Genomic DNA, 20,724 nt, shown 5'->3' on the forward strand with positions numbered 1-20,724 from the left:
ATAAACAAACTAGGGAAATGCAACCTAGATGGAGCTACTATATGGTGGGCGAAAAACTGGTTGGAAAACTGTTCCCAGAGAGTAGTTATCAGTTCAGTCATGCTGGAAGGGCATAACAAGTGGGGTCCCGCCTGGATCAGTTCTGGGTCCAGTTCTGTTCAATATCTTCATCAATGATTTCGATAATGGCGTAGAGAGTACACTTATAAAGTTTGCGGGCAATATCAAGCTGGGAGGGGTTGCAAGTGCTTTGGAGGATAGGATTAAAATTCAAAATGATCTGGACAAACTGGAGAAATGGTCTGAAGTAAATAAGATGAAATTCAATAAGGACAAATGCAAAGTACTCCACTTAGGAAGGAACAATCAGTTGCACACATACAAAATAGGAAATGACTGTGTAGGACGGAGTACTGGGGAAAGGAATCTGGGGGTCTTAATGGACCACAAGCTAAATATAAGTCAACAGTGTAATGCGGTTTCAAAACAAGTTAACATCATTCTGGGATGTATTAGCAGGAGTGTTGTAGGCAAGACATGAGAAGTAATTCTTCTGCTCTACTCTGCACTGATTAGGTGTCAACTAGAGTATTGTGTCCAGTTCCAGGTGCCACATTTTAGGAAAGATGTGGACAAATTGGAGAGAGTCCAGAGAAGAGCAACAAAAATGATTAAAGGTCTAGAAAACATGACCTATGAGGGAAGAAGAAGACAACAACAAGAAGAAAGCCAAGGAAAGTGTGGGCCCCTTACTGAATGAGGGAGGCAACCTAGTGACAGAGGATGTGGAAAAAGCTAATGTACTCAATGCTTTTTTTGCCTCTGTTTTCACTAACAAGGTCAGCTCCCAGACTGCTGCGCTGGGCATCACAGAAGGGGGAAGAGATGGCCAGCCCTCTGTGGAGATAGAGGTGGTTAGGGACTATTTAGAAAAGCTGGACGTGCACAAGTCCATGGGGCCGGACGAGTTGCATCCGAGAGTGCTGAAGGAATTGGCGGCTGTGATTGCAGAGCCCTTGGCCATTATCTTTGAAAACTCGTGGCGAACGGGGGAAGTCCCGGATGACTGGAAAAAGGCTAATGTAGTGCCAATCTTTAAAAAAGGGAAGAAGGAGGATCCTGGGAACTACAGGCCAGTCAGCCTCACCTCAGTCCCTGGAAAAATCATGGAGCAGGTCCTCAAAGAATCAATCCTGAAGCACTTACATGAGAGGAAAGTGATCAGGAACAGTCAGCATGGATTCACCAAGGGAAGGTCATGCCTGACTAATCTAATCGCCTTTTATGATGAGATTACTGGTTCTGTGGATGAAGGGAAAGCAGTGGAGGTATTGTTTCTTGACTTTAGCAAAGCTTTTGACACGGTCTCCCACAGTATTCTTGTCAGCAAGTTAAGGAAGTATGGGCTCGATGAATGCACTATAAGGTGGGTAGAAAACTGGCTAGATTGTCGGGCTCAACGGGTAGTGATCAATGGCTCCATGTCTAGTTGGCAGCCGGTGTCAAGTGGAGTGCCCCAGGGGTCGGTCCTGGGGCCGGTTTTGTTCAATATCTTCATAAATGATCTGGAGGATGGTGTGGATTGCACTCTCAGCAAATTTGCGGATGATACTAAACTGGGAGGAGTGGTAGATACGCTGGAGGGGAGGGATAGGATACAGAAGGACCTAGACAAATTGGAGGATTGGGCCAAAAGAAATCTGATGAGGTTCAGTAAGGATAAGTGCAGGGTCCTGCACTGAGGATGGAAGAATCCAATGCACCGCTACAGACTAGGGACCGAATGGCTAGGCAGCAGTTCTGCGGAAAAGGACCTAGGGGTGACAGTGGACGAGAAGCTGAATATGAGTCAGCAGTGTGCCCTTGTTGCCAAGAAGGCCAATGGCATTTTGGGATGTATAAGTAGAGGCATAGCGAGCAGATCGAGGGACGTGATCGTTCCCCTCTATTCGACACTGGTGAGGCCTCATCTGGAGTACTGTGTCCAGTTTTGGGCCCCACACTACAAGAAGGATGTGGATAAATTGGAGAGAGTCCAGCGAAGGGCAACAAAAATGATTAGGGGTCTAGAGCACATGACTTATGAGGAGAGGCTGAGGGAGCTGGGATTGTTTAGTCTGCAGAAGAGAAGAATGAGCGGGGATTTGATAGCTGCTTTCAACTACCTGAAAGGGGGTTCCAAAGAGGATGGCTCTAGACTGTTCTCAATGGTAGCAGATGACAGAACGAGGAGTAATGGTCTCAAGTTGCAATGGGGGAGGTTTAGATTGGATATTAGGAAAAACTTTTTCACTAAGAGGGTGGTGAAACACTGGAATGCGTTACCTAGGGAGGTGGTAGAATCTCCTTCCTTAGAGGTTTTTAAGGTCAGGCTTGACAAAGCCCTGGCTGGGATGATTTAACTGGGAATTGGTCCTGCTTCGAGCAGGGGGTTGGACTAGATGACCTTCTGGGGTCCCTTCCAACCCTGATATTCTATGATTCTATGATTCTGTGATTCTAAGATTGAAAAAATTGGGTTTTAGTTTGGAAAAGAGAAGACTGAGAGGGGACGTAACAGTTTTCAAGTACGTGAAAGGTTGTTACAAGGAGGAGGGAGAAAAATTGTTCTTCCTAACCTCTGAGGATAGGACAAGAAGCAATGGGCTTAAATTGCAGCAAGGGAGGTTTAGGTTGGACATTAGGAAAATGTCAGAGTGGTTCAGCACTGGAATAAATTGCGTAGGGAGGTTGTAGAATCTCCAACATTGGAGATTTTTAAGAGCAGGTTAGACAAACACCTGTCGGGGATGATCAAGGTAATACTTAGATCTGCCATGAGTGTAGGGGACTGGACTAGATGACTTCTCGAGGTCCCTTCCAGTCCTATGATTCTATGATCATCATTAGACATCTCTTCTGCACCTTAGTCCCTTTTTTGTCTCCAACAGTTGGTCTGACTGCCCTCCCAGCATCAGCATCTTCTCCATAACCATTTTCCACTGCTGTCACTAATTGAGCATCACCCTGTCTCACTCCCAAACTCTTTCTCTGCTTCAGCACCCTTCCTTTGCTTTCTTCGATGTTGCCAGCAGGTATGGACAGAGTCATATAGCAATGCTGTTCATTTTCACACACAAGACTACATAAGTGGAAGTTGTGCAAGGAGCAAGAAAATTGTTTGTCAAATTTTAGAGCCTCCTTTATGTAGTTTAGACTCCGTTGCCCTTTTTGTCCATGGCCCCACCCAGATGAGAATTTATCTTTACATTTGCAAACTTGCTATCAGAAGCTTTTCAAAAATAACATCAGCCTCAAGTCTTTCCAGTATACCCAACACCTCCCTCTACTCAAAATTTGCTGTTTTGGGTTATGTTGTGGCTGAGGGACAATGCATGATGCATGTATACAAATCCTGGTTAAATAGTCATTAACATATACACAGATATGTAAAATACTGTTTGGTTACATTGTTTTAGAATATATACAGCCATGTTAGCTTATGAATCATTTACAGTTTTGTTTCTAAATAATACTCTATCTTAAACTACCCTGAGAGAGAATATTTGGCTTGCTCCTGAAGCACTGCAAGCTGATTAGATCACATCTAATTAAAAGGCTAAATTTTGATTAGCTCATGGCTAGTTCAAAACTCACAATAACTTTCCTGCTGTTTAAGACTGCCATTAAAATATTTTTAAATATTTTACATTTTTGCACCTCAGCTGTGCTTCCCTTCCCCCTGCCACAACATCTCTCAACCATGGCTACCTCTGACTCTGACACTGGAGATTTAGTCAAACCACTGTATAAAACTGCATAGACAGGAGCTGAAATCTGATTGGTAAAAGACTACCTTTTTCGAGACAAAAAGAAAAGAGTACTTGTGGCACCTTCGAGACTAACCAATTTATTTGAGCATAAGCTTTCGTGAGCTACAGCTCACTTCATCGGATGCATTCAGTGGAAAATACAGTGGGGAGATTTATATACACAGAGTCTTGGGGGACTTTTGGGTTATGTGTTCCAACCTTAAAAATGATCTAAAGGCTCTTCACCTGAGTTCAGATTTTGGTTTGTCCTGCAAAACTTGATGCAGTGATCCCAAACCAACTCTTTCTCCTTCACTCAGAGTATCCCTTGCATTGCCCATTACATTGTCAGGATATCCTCAACTGTTGTGGACAGAATCATACTGGGTTCTAGGAAAGTAATTTAAGCAGAAAATGATTGTCAACTCTGTTTTCATTTTTAATTTATGCATTAATTCTGTTGCTGATTTAGCATTTAAGAGTTTTGCAGTGTAAACATCTGTTTTTAGGAATGCATGTATTAATGTGTCTGGGCTAAAAACCAGAATATATGTTGGAGCTGGAGAGGATTTAAAGTAAACATGTAAGTTACAAATAACAGATTTATGAGAGCCACAAAAAGTTTACTAGTTTTGGATGCTTTTTTACTCAACAATTACTATGAAATATTTTTAAAATATTGGCAACTCAGTAATTCACAAAATATAATTTTTATTGTCTTGAGGGTGGGGGAATTAGAACAACCAGCTTTTAAACTCCTAAAACAACAAAGGGTTACTGTATGTATGTGTGTGTGTGTGTGTGTATGTATATATATATATATGAATCCTATATTGGGTTTATATGATCACTCACAACTGATCCTTCTTAATTTGATTCACCAAAAATATAATTGTTTTTAAACACTGTATTATAAATATCAAAGGTTATGGACAGATCAAAATAGGTTCAAAGTAAATGAGAAATACTTTGTGATGGAATTCTGTTTTAATACAAAATTCATTTTTAACAATATTTAAGTGTTTTCACACACAAACAATAATTTATTTTTGTGGTTGTACTTAGAGGCCTTAATCAGAATTGGGACCTCATTGGACCAGACACCGTATGCATTTATAATAAAAAGACAGTCCTTACTCCAAAATGCTTACAGACTAACACAATAAATGTAAAATCCAGTGGCTCCTCGTAAATGTAGCAATTTATAGTATTTGTTTACCCTGCTTTGCCTCTGTGGGTACATCTATAGAGCAATTAAACATCCGTGGCTGGACCAGGTGAACTGACTCAGCTTGCAGGGCTCAGGCTATGGGGCTGTAAAATAGCTGTGTAGACGGTTGAACTTGGGCTGGAGCCAGGACATCTACACAGCCCCACAGCCCGAGTCCTGTGAGCCAAAGTCAGTTGACCTGGCCATGCTGGTGGTCTTTTATTCCACTGTAGACATTTCCTGTACTAAAATGTGAGCCTACCCCTCTACTAGGCCAAATTTTATTCCCCCTTTTCATTGTATGGGCACAGTAAGTTTTCATGATACTATGCTAACCAATCTTGAGCCCTGACTATAGTAGTGTTTACACTTTGGTTAGCACCATTTCTGCACCATTGCTGGAAAATGGTAGAATTTTTTTGCGTGTGGATTGTGGCTGGTATGGCTTGTTTAGTCTACCTGAACGGCATAAGAGTATGTAATGGAGCTAGTACTGAGGAGATTCTGGAGGAAACCCTAAAGATAGCTAAACTGAAAGAAGAAATTTAGATTAAGTTTATGTTGTTGTATTGGGTTACCAGTAAATCCAAACCCCTGTTTGGGCAGTAGTCTGTGTATTTTGTTGTGGACAGGATAGGATAGGGCCTCTGCCCATTTGCAATCACTAAACTACCATTAAACAGTCCATACAGTTTTATAACTTCATGTAATCCGTACTCCAACAAGCATATGGCTAGACAGTAAAACTACACTAACTGCACACAGACATAAAATATTACATCTCCCACATGGACTGCATGAGCTCTGGGTGCAATTTGTGCTTGGAACCTTTCGTGGTTTTCCTGTGGGACTCAAGGTGTATGGGGGGATGCAGGTATGTGTCTCAAATTTTGAAACATTTGTACACAGCTGCAACTCAAACCATTCCAACTGGTTTCTAGTGATATCTAGACCATTTCATGCTTTCTACAAAGTCTTCAGATTTATCATTGTTTGTGATTGAGACATCTGGCACAGAAGGAAGCAGCAAGGGGGCTGGAAGCATACCCTGGAGAAACAAATTGACCAACATATTCCACTGGCCTAATGAAAAGTGTGCAGAGAAGTCACAAGTACATTTTCACAACTCTTTTTTTAATGAGGTGACAGACACACACACACACACACACAAACACAAATAGAGAACTTGTTTTAATAATTGCCAGCAGACCCTTCAAACTGATTAGAAGAGAGAAAGTTGTCATTGTTCATTGGGGAAGCTACCTGTGGGGTCCCCAGGAGATTCTAATTAGTTATTTTCCTCACCTTTGCATTCAGTTAAGATTAGAGATTGGCCAAAAGGCAACCAAAGATCTGAAACTATTTTAATTTTGGAAGGTGGGGTTGGATCCAAAGTCCACCCACTTACCCCGATCTAAATCCAACCCCATAGTTTTGCTTTTGAGTCAGAATTTCCCATTCCGGATGTGGCCAAAATTGCACCTAGCAGCTCATTCTCCGTTGGGTCTGAACCTGAACTCTAGCCTCAAATCCTAATCTTGCATTTAAACCTAATTCAGATCCAGGTCTCAATCTGAACACAGCTAGCTCTGGCCATTTCCAATTAGGAAATTTGCTGTGGAGCTAGGTACAGAACCCAGATTTCCTGAATCCCATTTGTTACTATATAAGACCCACCCTTCTCCTTATCTCTGATTAACTCTCTCGTGTACAGTTTAACTGCAAGGGGGTAGGGGGAGAAATGGACTTAAGAGAGCTGAAACTATAAATGACCAAACACATGCACAAATTTGTCTTATTAGAATCTTAGCAGTGCTGTAGTTTTTTCTACTTCTCTTAAATGGCAATTTTAATATACTCTTGGATCAGGGAAGCCAACTGCACAGCCTGTAAGACAAAGGGTGATGGGGCACTTTCATAGGGCATTGTTTTGCTCTGGTATGCAGATTGCTGAAGATTGTAACAAGCTCTGATTCAGTTAATGTATTAAATAATTTTTTTATGAGTGAGAAAATTCAGGGTTTTAATATATGTCATATATCTATTCTGCACATGGAGTGTGTTTAAGATTCTGCATCTGTGACCATATGCAAAATTAATACATTTATCATGGGATTTAAAATATGTGCAATCAATAGTAATTCAGTAGTTTATGTGCTCTGCTGTACATTTATAAATGCAATGAAGTTTTGGCATGGCTTAAAATACTTTAAGTATAGTCACATATATTTTACCTACGTGGTCTGTGGTTTTTAAACATGATTTGGAAAGATACCTGGCTGTATTCAGCATAAAATACCATGCTTCTTTTCAAGTGCATGTTTGAAGATTTTTTTTATTCTAGGTTTCCTAACAATGGAGTAGATGGCGGACCTCTTACTTTCATTGAATTGTCTTGTTTCATGACTGTCCCTTATGGATTTCAATGGGATATTTTTAGAGCATGACCCTATGCAGGGATGTCAGTTTGGCCCAGCATTTGTGGTCACAGGCTCTGATTCTGTGGGTGCTCTGGGGCTCAAGCACCCACCGAAAAAAAATAGGAGGTGCTCAGCACCCATGAGCCACCGGTATGTGGCAGGAGCATACACAGCGAAACAGGAAGGTGGAAAGCACTCACTGGCAAAAACAAGTCAGCGCCTGTGTTTGTGGTGATGCATGCTAAAATAGGGATGATCAAAGGTCAGATTTCAGGACTGAATAAAATTATCATTGCATGAGCCAGAAAGGAAATTTTCCTCCCATGAAAATCATAGTACATTTAATTGAGTACATATTACTTTTACTTTTGGCCTTCCTTTAATCTGAATTGCATAAGGTATTGGCCACTAACAGGGAGTATATTAGGCTGCTACTGATGGACCAATGGTTTGAGCCAATCTTGTATTTCTAGGCTATGAACTATGAATCTTAAGCTATGGCAAGTTAGGGTCAAATTACATGTTTCCATGTGTGCTTTTATTTCCCCTTCTATATTATCCTTTCCTTTCTTACATAGAATCAGTTCTGATGTTCCTATATCTGTACAGGAGGGGTGTAATAAGTACCTTTCAGAGCTCAGTTAATGGTATTCGTGAATAGCCATAAGGTATCCCTTTGGGCAACATTTGACAGAGTCTGGGATTTAATTTTGGCTTTCCCACTTAGCAGTGAACATGCTATTTATTCTAATTCCATGACCCAAACATCCTGATGTATTTTATTTTCTTAGTTTCCTTCAGTATTTACACAGAAGAAAAGGAGGAAATTATGGTAAAAGATGCTATGTGTATTTAAAAATGTAAACAGAAATAGAGCTTTTATCCCAATGTCTGTATTGTAACAGAAATGTTTTTAAGAGTAAATATTTGCTCTCAATTTGAATAGTCTTTTTTGTGACAAAAGACTCAGAACACTTACAGTTTGATAATCTCTCTTGTATATACAGTATAAGGTAGATGCACAACACGGTATGCAGCCTAACGATGTTCACTTCTAAATCAGATGGTGGCCAGTCACAGGAGTTGAAACCCATATTTAAAAAGTAAAACATTTTACTATAGTGTTAGCTGAATATGCTGACAGACATGCATCAAAGTGGTGTGTTGTTTTTTTTGTTTGTTTTTTTTGAGCAGGAGGCTTCAGACTTCCCATGCTAATCAAAACTCCCCAGGCCAATAAATCCCTTGTCCATAGCCTTCTTATCAAGGAGGGACATCATGCTTGCTACTGACTAGAAAATTAGCAAAAGGAATTCTCCTGAATGTCTTCCATTATGCCCCCAGTGTTTTTTTTGTTTTTTTTTTTATTTGTTTTTTTTTATCTGTGATGTCTTGGTGTTGAATGTGAGATACCTATCTGGGTATGTCAGATTTATTTATGAAAAGGAACTACATAAACTGGCCATGTCATTCTCTTGCGTGTCTCTTTGTTAAATTATGCTGCACTGGTATCCTGCTATGCTTGTGCTAAAGAAGCGTTAGGGTCCAATGGATGTCTCATTCTAGTGGTGATGTGGGGCAGTGGGGGTTCCCCATCCCTTTCAGAAGACACCAAGTCTCCTCTTCTGGTTCACATGGTGGATTTCTTTTTCTGGAGATTATTGGGTAATCAATATCCACTTCGATTTGTATCAGAGCCCAGGTCTTTTCAGTCTTGAAAGTGCATAATAAAAGGATCTCTTGTGTACTTCAGCCCTGTCTAAAAGAGAGATATGGGGATGGCTTTGCCAAGTGCCATTGGAACAAACAAACATGTAACCTAGCTGCTCTCAGAAAGGGGATTTTTGCCTACCAAGCATATTGTTTTCTTCCAATATGGTGGTTCATAGAGGCTGACTGCATCTCTTCTTGTTCTCTGGAAATCTGTATAGCAGTAGCTGCAACAGAACCCCTTCTAGTTCACTTTCTCTCTGTCCTGAAGTCTTGGGTTATCCCTTTCTTTGCCTTTGTGGGGGGAGTGGGCAAAATACCTCAACCCAGTCCCAGAATATCATCAGCTTATTTGTGGCCTCTGAAGCAGAATTTTTCTTTTCCTACAATTTCATTTTATTTAGCTTGAAAACATATCTAAAGTGTTTTGATAACAAAATAATTTAATAATAAAACACAATTTAAGACTAAAATATGTATCACTAAGTAGAAACATCCCAATTTGTCATTGCACAAGATCTAGACTCTGAGCCACGATGAGTATCTGCAATTCCCATTGAATTATTAAAGTGGAGGCGCAGGCATGGGCACAGCATTAGGAAAATGGTAGATAGGGCCAGTGCACAATCCCTCTGAGTCCCCTGGGGAAATTGAAGCTCTCTGCAATATGTAATGTGGATTGGTACCGAAATGGAATGGTTTGGTCCACAGTGTTGAAATGATATCAAAACAGTTTCTCTGACTGTGGGAAAATATTGCATACAAAATGGAAAGCCCATGAAGACTAATTCTTTCCTTGTATGCGGAAAAGAAATCTCAGACCATATCTGAATTTTCCAGATTTTGGCCTTTCTGTCAAGCTTTCCCATGACTCTGATGTCGACATGCACCACTTATTTTAGCCAACCTCAGGACAGAGTCCTGTCCTATTAGACATTGTAAAAGTTCTGCCAGGGAATGGTTGAGCTGGTGTGTAAGGGAAGTTAAAAGGCGACCCTTGACATTGGTGATTAGAATAAAGTGGAATTAATCCCAGTAGGAGATTTAGTACAGATGTATTTTCTCATAAAATTCCTAAATATTTGTTAAAACCCTTCCTTAATTAGACTTGCAAATGTAAAGGGAAAGATTGTACCATGGTCCGCATCTGATCCACTAAAGAGAGGGAATGTAAAATCGCTTTCAAGAATTCAGGTTTGTCTTAGCTTTCGCCAAATAAGGACAATAGGAATTAGCTGCACTGTTAAGACTTGAAAAGCCAAATGCACAGTGATGGGAAACTACTATAAAAAACATAAGATGCTGTTGGCAAAACATATGACTTAAAAAGTCAACAGCCTTTTTACTAGAGAAAAATAGTAGCAGTAGTAGGTGGTATTTTATTTTGCTTTTATTGTATTTGTTTTCACTGTTGTAAAGCATTCCAAGTGCTTTAGTGGGAATATCTACTCAGTTTATTTATTTTTTATTATTAAAGGGGTGAGGGATTTCATTCTTACAAAATGAATATTAACCACATGGAGTGTTCAGCTCAGTGTTCTACAGCGTTCTGATTAAGCACAAGTGGGATGGATGTTTATCACAATGGAAAGATTGGAACAAGTGTCTACTTAATTCCTCCTTTAAAGCTTGATCCTGCTCTCATTGAAATCAGTGGAAAAGTACAGGATTGGCACTTAGACCGTGCCTACGCTACAAACTTTGGTCAATGCAATATATGTTGTCATGAAGCTACCAAAATTATTGTACTGCTCATGCACTTGCATACTTGGCTGCTTGTGCTGGCACTGCATATACTCACTAGGAGTACTTGTGTCGATGCAAAGTGCAGTGCACCACAGGTAGGTATCCCAGTGTGCCATGCTCTGCTGTCCAGTGCAATGCTTCGTGGAAAGTTTTTGCAGTGTGTTGTGGGGTAGAAATTACTTTCTCGGGGATCTCTGGGAGGTGGGGTTCAAGTTCCTGGCATGCTGCTTTCTCCATCCCATAATGCCATACATACCCATAATTCCCTCCCCCCTTTTTTAAATACAATAAACCCATGTGGCACTTCTGGCTCTCTGCCATCTCTGACAGTAGCATGGACCCCACACAATTCTGCACTATTCTCGTGAATGTTGCAAATACAGGTAGAATGGTCCTCTGGTATTTCCAGATCTGCAAGAAAAAACACAACAGGGGACATGATGATTTCTTTGAGGACAAATTATGAAGGGACAAGCACTGACGGGTGGGATCACATCATAATGCAGGTTTGGGATGATGACAGTGGCAGCAGAATTTTCAGATGCAAAGGGCCATGTTCCTCGATCGGTGTTCCAAGCTTCCTCCAGGGCACAGATGCCAGAATGAGAGCTACACTTATAGTTGGGTATCGGGGGTAGCCATGTTAGTCTGTATCCACAAAAACAACAAGGAGTCTGGTGGCACCTTAAAGACTAACAGATTTATTTGGGCATAAGCTTTCATGGGTAAAACACCACTTCTTCAGATGCATGGAGTGAAAATTACAGATGCAAGCATTATATAATGAGACATGAAGGGAAGGGAGTTACCTCACAAGTGGAGAACCAGTGTTGACAGGGCCAATTCACATCACACGATCCACTGTCTACAGCCAAGCCCTAAGATACAGCCAAATTTGCTCCAATCACTCAGAGACAAACACCGACAAGATCTTTATCAAGCATTCTTAAAACTACAATACCCACATGGGGAAATGAGGAAACAGATTGACAGAGTGAGACAGGTACCCAGAAATCACCTACCTCAGGACAGGCCCAACAAGGAAAACTACAGAACACCACTGGCCATTACGTACAGCCCCCAGCTAAAACCTCTGTAGAAGACAGATGTGCATTTGTTGCAACTCTGTCTACAGCAATTTCCTGATGTTCCTGAAGCAGTTACCTGTGCTTGCTTGAAGGCTTTCTTAAGCATCAGTGATGACAGCCTTCAAGGAACAAATGTGAATTTAGATTCAGTAATCAGTTACATCGATATTACGCCCAATGATCAAGTAGAAAAAAAAAGTGAAACTGTACAGAATGGCTTCAGTTCTGAACTGATGGAGGACAGCTGTGGTGATCAATTAACACAGAAATCCCATGTGATGAACACTGAAGAATTATGCCCTGTTGGACCACAAAAGGCAGCACTGTTAAATGCCATTCTCCATTCAGCATACAGTGAAACGTTTCTCTTGCCTCATTTGAAAGACCTTTCAGCTCAGCAAGTCGTTCTGTTTCTCCGGTATTTGCAGTACCTGTATATAAAGTGCAGTGAAAAAGTTAGTATGAATTTTCCTGGCATGTGCTCTCCAACCATAAACCAGATTATGGACTGGATGTGCCTGTTACTAGATGCTCATTTTACAGTTGTGGTGATGCTACCAGAAGCAAAAGGATTACTTTTTAGCTTTATCACATTATCAACAATCTACAACCTATCCTGGAAAACGATTCCCTCACTCTCACAGACCTTGGGAGTCAGGCAGCTTAAGTCCTTGCTTACAGACAGCCCCCCAACCTGAAGCAAATACTCACCAACTACACACCACACCACACCACAGAAACACTAACCCAGGAACCAATCCCTGTAGCAAACCTCGTTGCCTACTCTGTCCCCATGTCTACTCTAGCGACACCATCAGAGGACCCAACCACATCTGCCACACCATCAGAGGCTCATTCACCTGCACATTTACTAATGTTATATAGGCCATCATGTGCTAGCAGTGCCCCTCTGCCATGTACATTGGCCAAACCGGACAGTCCCTACATAAAAGAATAAATGGACACAAATCAGATATCCGGAATGGTAACGTACAAAAGCCAGTAGGAGAACACTTTAATCTTCCTGGACATTCTATAACAGATTTAAAAGTAGCTATACTTGAACAAAAAAACTTCAGAAACAGACTTCAAAGAGAAACAGCAGAACTAAAATTTATTTGCAAATTTAACACCATTAATTTGGGCTTGAATAGGGCCTGGGACTGGCTGGCTCATTACAAAAGCCACTTTGCCTCTCCTGGAATTGACACCTCCACACTGGGAGTGGACTACATCCACCCTAATCGAATTGGCCCTGTCGACACTGGTTCTCCACTTGTGAGGCAACTCCCTTCCCTTCATGTGTCATTATATAATGCCTGCATCTGTAATTTTCACTCCATGCATCTGAATAAGTGGTGTTTTACTCACAAAAGCTTATGCCCAAATAAATCTGTTTAGTCTTTAAGGTGCCACCAGACTCCTTGTTGTACTTATAGTTGAGAAGTGAGTGGCAATCACATTCTCGAAGCTTGCAACATTGGATTGCTACTGGTCAGTGGGAAATCATCATTACAGTGGGGGCTGTTTTCATGCAAGTGTGCAGGGTCATGAATCGTATTCTATGCGGGACTGTGACTCTGAGCAATGTGCAGGTCATAGTGGATAGATTGGCAGCAATGGGATTCCTGAACTGCAGTGATGCAATAGACAGCATGCATAGCCCTATTTTGGCACCCTCCCACCATGCCACAGAGTACATCAGGAGAGCATTTAGTGTGTGGAGCTGGCATGGTTGCTTAGGTAACTGAAGAGTTGCTAGGTGTGCTCCCAAGTTTGGCAATCCAGAAAGGCATTTTAATAATACATGGTGATTTTTAAAGGGGGAGGTGACTTCTGATCTCCATGACCCCTGGGCAGTGGAGTTCACAGTTGTGACCAGAACGGTGGACTCCTCAGGTTGACATTGGCCACACAGTCTCTACGTTCACACTGCATTGACCTCTGTAGGTTGACCATGGCTCAGTGGAGTTATGATGTTACTGCATCACCTTAACAAGGCACTTACATCAGCCAGAAACAAATTTGAATATAGATATATGCACAAGTAGTTTGACGCAAGGTGACCTAACATTGTTGTGTAAACCAGGGTTTAGTGTCCTCCTATCCTGCACTTAATGTCCCCTCTTTACTTAATAATGGGCTTAATCTTAGGGTCAGGCTGAATGGTTTTGTGTTCCTTCAAAGTAATACAGCTCCGAGTACATATTTTTGAAACATTGACTAAAGGAATCCTGAAGGATACACACAACCAATATTTGGCAGCTCAAAAGTTCATTTTGAGTCTCTCATGCTCACACTCTCACATATTGTGGTCAAGATGGGAAACACTGTATCCCTGACGCACACACAGGCTATGACAAACATGTTGTATAACCATAATTATATGTTTGTTTCTAACATTGTTCCACAGCAGACCAAAAATATTCATTATAGCCATAACAGAATCAGAGCTCGATCAATTAAAAAAAAAAAACTATCCAAAAGTCAAGGCACACCTGATCAATTACCCCTAGTTTTCACTGCACAGCACCTATGTCTGTAATCTAATCTTTCCCATCTCATGCATGTACTTCAAGGATCAGCTTGAGCAATCCGGGTTCAGTTTGTCAATTGTTGTTTCTCGTGTATTTAAACACAGAGAAACTAATGAGGTTTTGCTTTGGGCAAATTTTTTAAAAATTATAGTTGGGAGGTGATATTCTTTATCTTTTTAACATCAGATACATAATACTTCAACCAATCAAGCTCCCCTTCTATTGCTCCTTGGTTTGTAAGAGGAATGTTAACCCAAATTAAGCATGATGTGATGACTCTCTTTTTTGGATTTAAAAAACAGAGTACCCTTCCAATGAAAACAATGTACTAGACTATCCATAAAGTAAACACATAGTTGGAGAAGTTTCAGAGTAGCAGCCGTGTTAGTCTGTATTCGCAAAAAGAAGAGGAGTACTTGGGGCACTTTAGAGACTAACAAATTTATTTGAGCATAAGCTTTCGTGGGCTAGAGTTTATGCTCAAATAAATTTGTTAGTCTCTAAGGTGCCACAAGTACTCCTCTTCTAGTTGGAGAAGACATTCATTGGAGAAGGGGTTTTTGAATGTTAGTTTTTAAATCCCAGATTGGACAGTCCCTACTTCCCCTCCTTTGCTCTTGTTTATTTAAATAAATAAACTTCTTGATCAAGAGTCATTTTTTTCTAAGCTGCTCATGTAGAATGTGGGAATATTATCAGAGTTTGTGAATTTTGCCAGTTTTACCACCAAATGGATTCCTCTTTTTGCTGGTAGAGTTTTGCTGCAAGAGAAAAGCAAGTTTCAATGCTGAAACTGCTTAGGAATCAGCAACACGAAACATATGGATCATGCTATTCTTACCATTTTAAAAGCCTTTTAGTGACTTACTAGGATGGAAGTGTTGATGAAACTTGGCTAATGATGTTTCCCTTATCTTATGGATGATCATAGAGCCTTGCAACTTGATGGGACCTGACTGCAAGTGTTGGGTTTGGGTTGGGTCAGAAACAACCCGACCCTCTCAGGTTCAAGTTGGGTAGTCTCTGATCACGATCTCCTGCCGATAGGATCCGTTCAGCAGCAGCTGTATGACCCACTCCTACCTGCCATGATCACCTCACTGTGCGGTGGAGTGTGCACAGTACTCTGAGGTGGCTGTGGCCCCTGGAAGGAATGCAGCATGCAGCTGCCACCCTACCAGCCCCACAGGCAGGAGGTAGTTGAAGATGTGGCTTGCTGGCAGGGAGCATGGGGAGCAGGAAGATCCCACCAGGCCAAGGCCCAAAGACAAGGTAGCAACATTGATACAGGTTTGGAGGAAGTGTTGGGTCTGAAAACAACTAGATACTTTCTGTTAGGTTTGGGTCTGGGTCCAGCTTAAAAATTGGGCCCAAGCAGATTTCTAGTTGACTGGGCTGTCCCTCATAGTGCATGTATTAGTGTTTGATACAGATCTGTAGGCAAATTTTAATTTCCTTTAGAAATTTTGCTTATTTATTATAGATGTACTTCATGATATTTATTTTGGTAAGTGAGAATACTGTACATCTGACCTTAAATTATCTTCAGTAAAAGTTTTTTAAGAGCACAGCTGGAACCCTGTTGATATAAATCTTGTTTTGCTGTGACTGTTTTTCTACTATCTGTAAGGTCAGAATAACCATTTAAAGTGACACTATGGCACGTTTGTTGGAGTCCGCTTGCTGTTTCTAACATGACAATACAACAAGACACATGAATATGAGAGAAAAATAAGCAATGTGTGGCCTTTATGTTGTACTGTAAGTAAGGCTTTTGATTTTGTTTTTAGGCCAATATTTACCTGCAAAAGCCTGCCCCCAAAATTTAGACTGCTTGCAAAAATTTAGGCAATAAAAGATCATCTTCTGCTGTGTCAGCTCTTGGCATGGTAGCCATTGTTTTTAATCAACTACAGTAATCAAGCTGAGAGTTAATGACAGAGCAGGGACTAATGCTTTGGGGTCAGAGAGAATCCCTTTTCCCCCTCTAAATTTCTATGACATTTCCATAGACTGTCTTAAGCATCTGTCAATTTCTATGACAAATATATATTTTTCAAAAGCCCCAAGTACAATAAAGCTTAGTCAAATCTTGGATTCAGGGTAGGCATCTTACAGATGAGGTAAACCAATGTTTCTTTTAATCATTTGTGTTTTCAGGTAGAATTCAAAAGAGCCCTAGGAAGTTGAAAATAAAATCCATGAATAGCATGGAATAATCTTTATCCTCATGGGGAGCCAGCCAATATTCCCTTTTGTAGTGAAGCATGATTGTAATAAGCACCTGTCCCAGAGAGGATACAGGATTGTTTTTCACCTTTTGGTACTGTTTAGTCTGAAGAGATGACTACTCACTCTTGGGTTCATCCAAAATACAAGTCTGGTTGGCCAACCTCCTGTTCCCTGCTTCTCTGGTCCGTGTCTAGTAAAACACTGAGATACATGTGAGTAGACCCACTGAAGTCCATGAAGTCACTCTGGAAGACTAAGGGGCAGATCCTCAAAAGGTGTAAATGGCCATAGCACTGTTTACATCAATTGAGGGTTTGTAATTTAGGAGCACAATTAAGTGCTTTTGAAAATCCCACCCCAACATTTTATGTGTATATCACTGATGTTGTCATCTATTAAGTCAAACATTAGTAATACTACCTTCTTCTTGAATGACCTACAGAAGATATAGCTAAGGTCAAGCCTGAACATTTTCAAAATATGTTGCAAAATATGTCTCCATCCGTAGAGGTTTCTAAGGCCTGGCTTGATAAAGCCCTGGCTGGGATAATTTAGTTGGGGTTGGTCCTGCTTTGAGCAGGGGATTGGACTAGATGACCTCCTGAGGTCTCTTCCAACCCTAATATTCTATGATTCTAAGATTTACCCGTTTCCAAAAGCTTCCCTGCAATAACTGAACAAGGAACTACAACCAAATAACAAGCAATAGCAACAATAACAAAAATAGGAAGTTAAAGCTAGGAGAGGTGAGGAGCTCTGTGGACGCTATGTGATACTTTTAACTGTTTTGGGACTCAGAAATACAGAGATTGGCACACTAGAAATATCCCCAAATAGCCATTTAAATAAAGAGAAAAGCAAGTATTTCCAATATTGGATATACAACCAGTTGAACAACAAGGGGCATAATGCAAAACAGCACTACTGCTGCTCATTTCAGTGAGCATAAGTTTACACGTCGAGCTCACTACATATCAAAATGAGACTGTTCAGTTAATGACAAATATATTTCCTAGAGTTCACGGCAGGGAAATTTTCCTGAAACATTTGCTGAAAATGATTTAAGACATAATCCATACAAATGTCAAGTTATTGTACTGAAAAAATTTGGAACTGGGCAGGAAGTCTTTCGAGTGTTCCTGATGCATCAATATTAAAAGAATTTTGTGTGGTTTTGTTCACTTGATTTTCCTGAAAATGCTGATTGTTTTCCAGTACATATGATGCTGTTAGCTATACAGATGTGCCTTTATGGCCCTATTTCTCTAAAAAGTCAAGTTTTACAACTCTCTGGGGGTCTTTCAGATTAGAATTGGTGTTGTTCCTAGCTTTGACCCATGTAGATCATATGAGCATGGGGATCAAGTAATCAGCACCACTTGTTCCAATCACTGGTGATACAAAATTCATTTCCCCGATTGCTTTGTTCTACATGGACATTTAAGAATTCTTTTTTTATTCTTCTTTAGTAGCATCCATATCATATCTCATAAAATCCTGTATCATTAGCAGTATATAATATATAACTGTTTAATTAACATGTAAACATTTCCCAGGTCTGATGATAGATCTTGATACTTCCCAATTCTTTATCGTGATATACTTTTATACTACATGCTAGATGTTTCCTTATTTGCCTAATTACTGAGCACGCTATGTTTTAAAAAAATATGCAAACAACTTTTATACTGTTTCATATTTTCAGCGAGCATCTTTCTTTGACTATTTTGCTGCAGTCATTTCGGGCTCAGTTCTGCTACCCCAACTCTACAAGTAGCCTTTTTGAATTCAGTTGAGCTATTCACAGGAGTAAGGTACAACTCAACATGAGGCAGTGTGGCAGAATCAGGCACTTTGTGATTATCTCAGTTTCATTTTTTACAGGCTAAATTGTTTGATTTGCACTGAGTTCACAGTTGAACAGGAGCTGCTGTGAACAAGTGGCCTGAGATTTTAAGGATGTTAGTGTTTTTTGAGGGCTTTTTTCCCCCTAAAATTCCCTATCGGTCTGCTGACCTATTGGTACCTGAAAAAATGAAACATCAATGAGGGACTTGAATACAGAATAAATGTAGGGACATTTTACTTTTGTTAAGGCTTCATGTTTTCAAAATGAACAAAACAAACATACAAGCTAGATTTAATATAATCCATGGGTTATATTTGTGTCATATATCGCTACTGTACACAAAATCTTTGGGGACTATATTGTATTAAGTGTATGAAAGATTTATGCATCCATGCATGCAACTCTGGAGAGGGGTTTCCACAGCTCCACCAGGACCTAAGAACAATGGGAGGTGATTAAGGTGATCAGTTACACAATACACCTAAGCAGTTGCTCTATCTTCCTCAATGGACTTTATACATAGAGGAATCAAGCAGTGCCCCAAAATGACTGCTCTTCTATGTTTGCCTGCCAACCCTTTCAGCACATGTGATCACTTTCTACAATCTGGGCAGCTGGCAGACTACAACATGCTGATACTATGGTTCTGACGGACAACATGTGTTTAATGTGATTAGTTCAAAAACAGGCAGACTTGTAAGATAAACTGTTCAGAAGTCTGTTCTGTAAACAAGAACATTTTCCACAGATTTTAATTTTCTTCAGTACGGCTAGACAGTTTCTCTTTAATTAAAAAGGGATCATTGTTGACACTGTACACTTCTGGGAAAAATTAAAGCCTCATTCTTGCATCAAAATCATGCTTCTAATTTTCATCAGTGATGTGTAACTGATCTGTTGGTGCTTTGTGTTTCCTTGACCTGGCATGGACCCCAACCAGTAACAAATGAGCCCCTAGCCCACTAACAAGGTAGGGTTGTGACCTTGGCCTGTTAATTCTTTTAATTTGCAGTGTAATTAGAAATGGGAAGTACTCTACAGTACGTTGAGATCAGCCTTTGACAGCTTTATTGGAAAGATGGAAGTGGACAGTATGTGGGAGAGTTTTGACATGTGTAGCTACTTCTGTGACTCCGAGGTCTTGTGTAAATGGATGGGAAAGGCAACATGTGGTTGCTGCCCAAAGTATCAATAACATCGCTACAGGATTAGTTCTCTCTGACCGCTCATTTCATTTCTCTGCTGTGTGGTGAATGGCTTTGGAATTTTTTTTTCTGTTTTGAAAAATACAGAATGAAATAATGTGGGTTTTCATTTATAACTGCTGAACAAAGTTTAATCCAGTGTGTTTTGATCAGTATTGTAATTAAGTCCCAAGTCTTTGGCCAAATGTATTCATTGCCTTTAGCAACATACCCACAATGCTTATTTCCCTTAGTAGTGTTTTATAATAGAATAGAAAACTGGTGTGCTGTAAGTGGGATTTGATCATGAACACCAATCCTTTGCGTTACTGTGCTATTGTTTTTATACCCGAAGTCAGCTCTGTTTCACTGCCTTGGTGTTATAAGAGAGATGGCCTATGTGTTCTAGAGAAATAAATCTCTCAGATGGCATCACAACTGTGACATTTACTTGCTGGCTTCTCTTGGGATTCTGGAGAGAGAGAGAGAGATGTATATCTAATCTATATCTATCTTTCCCCAAGCTCATCTCTTGTTTGAGGCCATTTCCCCACTTTATAATACGTGTCTTTATCCTCTTCTCTTTGTTCCATAGATCTCTATTGTTGCTATTCCTATATCCAGATAGTTATAGATGTGACTTTATGGATACCATTATTATGTCTTTAGAAATTGTCCAGGAGTGTTGCTGTAGCTAACAACTAAGAATGAAAGTCATAGGTCAGGTTTTTATAGTGCTCTCTTTTCATCTTTAGTTGTGCAAGAGATTGTGTCCCCCCCTTCAAATATAGACTTGACCATAATTTTCCACCTATTTGCCAGACTACTGTAATGTGCTGTACATAGTGCTACAATGATGACCTCTACAAGGCTTCTAGAAGTGCAATGTACAGCAGCAAAGAGAGGGTGTGCCAATGAGAACTTATTATGCAAGTGCTTCATACTCTGTGCAAGTGT

The 20,724-nt window shown here is 40.3% G+C and overlaps 1 protein-coding gene and 1 pseudogene across 2 annotated transcripts in view; both read left to right on the top strand.

Annotated features, from left to right (window-relative positions):
• THSD4 (thrombospondin type 1 domain containing 4) overlaps positions 1-20,724 on the top strand; it is a 600,975-nt gene that overhangs the window by 318,488 nt on the left and 261,763 nt on the right. The gene's annotated exons all lie outside the window — the stretch shown is intronic.
• Positions 10,700-20,395, top strand: LOC141994629 (nucleolar protein 11 pseudogene; annotated as a pseudogene).

This window comes from Natator depressus, chromosome 10 (genome assembly GCF_965152275.1).
Source record: "Natator depressus isolate rNatDep1 chromosome 10, rNatDep2.hap1, whole genome shotgun sequence".
Taxonomy (NCBI): domain Eukaryota; kingdom Metazoa; phylum Chordata; order Testudines; family Cheloniidae; genus Natator; species Natator depressus.